Consider the following 3,183-nt stretch of genomic DNA (forward strand, 5'->3'; position numbering starts at 1 on the left):
TATATCTTTTAGGTCTTACCCTTAGCTCCTACGCTTACCTTTAGCTCTTATGCTTACCCTTAGCTCCTACGCTTACCCTTAGCTCCTACGCAACTCCGGAAACATCTCGAGGAAGAAGTCTCAGGTATGGTCTCTTCTTATGGCTGGCGAGCTTCCTTACGTAGTCTAATGGACTTTAAACGACCCTCCCCGATAGTCGACAGACTCTAAAATGTTCCCTACGACAGGTCCTTGGCTCAGACCCCTTGAGCCGCCTCGCGTCGCCATAGTCGTCAGGTTGTAATCTTCGATTGACCTGATGGCTATACTTTGACTTTCGCCTTGTCCAAGCCTCAGTCAAAGTGGGGGCTCTGTAGACACCTCGTTTCTGCACCTCCCGCAAACCACCCGGTGATGATTGGGCCGCATGTTTGGTACGCGGAACGATTTGTGACAGTTCGTAAGTTTATCGTCAAGTGATTGCTCAAACATTAATGTCTACCTCTTAGTTGTCATCTACGTGCCGATACGGTCGTTTTGACAGTAATTAGAGTACATTTGGAGTCCGGGTCAAAAACCGTCTTCATTCCTTAAAACCGTCAAATTCCGAGTCAAAAGCAATGGGCTTGTCTACCTAAGGTTAGGATGTCATAAAATGTTGAGATTATATCTCATTTTGAGTCTCATGTTACTTCATTAAGGTAAACTAAAAGTTTACATTACAAAATGTGCATTTCATTTAGTTAAATTGACAACCCGACCTTTAGGCCCGTTTTACGAGGTGATAACGACTTTTTTGGGTCGGGCCTATTTCACAGAAAGTTCTAGATCTCTTTCTTAGCTTTCCAACGCCACCGAAATCACCTTAATCCGAGTCTTGTAGAGAAAGTTATGCCTAAAATACGACAGGCTGTCAAACATGTTTTCTACGCGCAGAGGAACCTACCCGGGAAAGGACGCAGCAGGTGCTGCGCCTCTTCCAAGGGACGCAGCTCTGCTGCGCCTTTTCCTCAAGGTTTTCTTTTTGTCCAAGTTTTCGCGTTTAACCTAAGTCGGTTATTTCCGGATCTTTCTCTCCTTTCCTAAACCCTAATTTTGTGATTAGTATAAATAGGAGCTTTCATTCCTCATATTTCTCACGCGAGTGTCCGCCCTTCTCTTCTCCCTTTGCATTCTAGACTTTGTTCTTACTTTTTGGCGTCTACGTGCTTGAACATTCGACCACGTAAGCTCGGATCCTTCTGAGTACCAGCCTCCCCGTTTGCATGACCGACCAATTTGACCAACTACACATCAATCAACTTAATTAACTTAATCGTTTTCCTCTTACGAGGGCACTTTCTTTGCATTCGCGTCGAGCATCACTAATCGATATCTTAGTCCTTCTCGTTTCGTCAACATGTAAGTCTGAGGGTGTATAATCCTTATTTATTTATTGTATTTACCTTTTGTATCGTCAATTGTAAGGTTTATGTCGAAAGTACCATTAAAACCGATTTCTAAAACCATGCTTTAAAACCTCTTTTTACGGATTTCCAGTAGATAACCATCGAGAAAGGACGCAAAGAATCGCTGCGCCTCTTCAAGGAGCGCGATTCTGCTTTGTGCCTCTTCGTGAGGCGCGCCATTCTCCTCGCTTCCTTTCTTCTTCGTTCGTCATTTGTTATTCGTCAAATCCTTTTATTTGTTTCGTTTGTTTGTTAATTCTTCATCGTGATAGCATATAATTCACATGTGTATTGTAATCATCATCGTTAACACATTTTATCCATCATAAATCCGACTTAAATCCCAAATAATCCAATATTTGCGGGTTTTCGCCATTAAATTCAATTCCGGGTTGTAGAGATTCAATTCATCAATATTGGGTTTCTGGAATCCGAGTAAATATCATCAATCGGTCATTAAATTCACCAATTAACATTAACGGCTTGCAATTACGGCTTCACGGCGGGCGGAGCCAAGAAAGGACGCGCGGCGTCTGCGCGCCTATTCCAAGGGACGCGCTGACTCCGCCGCACTGTTCTGGCTGAATTCTGTCCCTGAACTCCGTTTCTGCCTTGACCTAATTGTAATTAGTTTACATATTAACTAACTATTATTCGTATTATCACCTTCTGTTTTATTCGTTAATTTACTCCTTTATTCGTTTTCTCAAATTATCCGTTTTAAAGGTATTTTCGACATAAATCGCCTAATCCATTTTAATTAATGTAATTTTCATTATTGTAATTCATAATTATTGTATTTCTTTTACCGTTTGTATGTTTTCACATGTAAATGAGCATTAAATCCTACTTCGACCCAATTGTTTGCTAACTACGTGTCAACCGACTTAGTATTAATTCTCACATGTTAGGATTAAAACTTGGATGTTGCATTGCATGCATATAGCCGACAATATATCGAGTACGAATAACTTCCCTAATCATTAGTAGAGGCCGCTATCGAGGCGGGCGGGATTAGGTGTTCGATCAAAAGAGCTTTCTAATACGTACCCTCACTCCTTACTCCAGATATCTGTGAACACCCGTGTTCATTGGCATCCACGAGAGTCATTCTAGACATAGAATGCTAAGGGTAACGATTGCTTAGTGTTCATGTCTCTACTTTGTGTCTTGACATGACACGAGGTATTCGAACGGTTCCAATTTCCCATAAAAATTGGTGGCGACTCCATACAAAATGCAAACGCTTGTTTCTCTTTTCCTCCCAAGCGCCCTCGTGGGTCCCCGCTGTCCACAATGTTTAGCTTGGGGGGAGATATTGCATTTGCATATAGAATAGTTTGCATGTAGTGTAGAAAATTTGAAAATTTGTGAGAGAATTTTTTGCTTTGTGCTTGCTTGTAGCCTACTTTCCTCTTTGATTATCCTAATAATGGCTTGTTGCTAATGATTTATTCTTTCATGTTGGGATATTAGCTACATGGGGATGTCTTGACATAGTAGGTGGGAGATAAAGAATGAACCAAATGGCTTGATCTTAACTTTTGGCAAGCTACAAAATGGTAAGGTAGAACCTCTTTAGACCGACGCATCCATATCCGGTCTCTCTTAGGCGAGTGTAGGTGTCTCCTTATGATGTGTGTTTCATCAAATCGCACAAGTATGGTTCTCATGTCATCTCTTGGTAAACATGCATTCATTTGTTATAGCATTTTGGAGCCATTCACATGAATATAATTGCCTTCTTGACCCCTTC

Source organism: Silene latifolia, chromosome 2 (assembly GCF_048544455.1).
Source record: "Silene latifolia isolate original U9 population chromosome 2, ASM4854445v1, whole genome shotgun sequence".
In the NCBI taxonomy this organism is placed as follows: Eukaryota; Viridiplantae; Streptophyta; class Magnoliopsida; order Caryophyllales; family Caryophyllaceae; genus Silene; species Silene latifolia.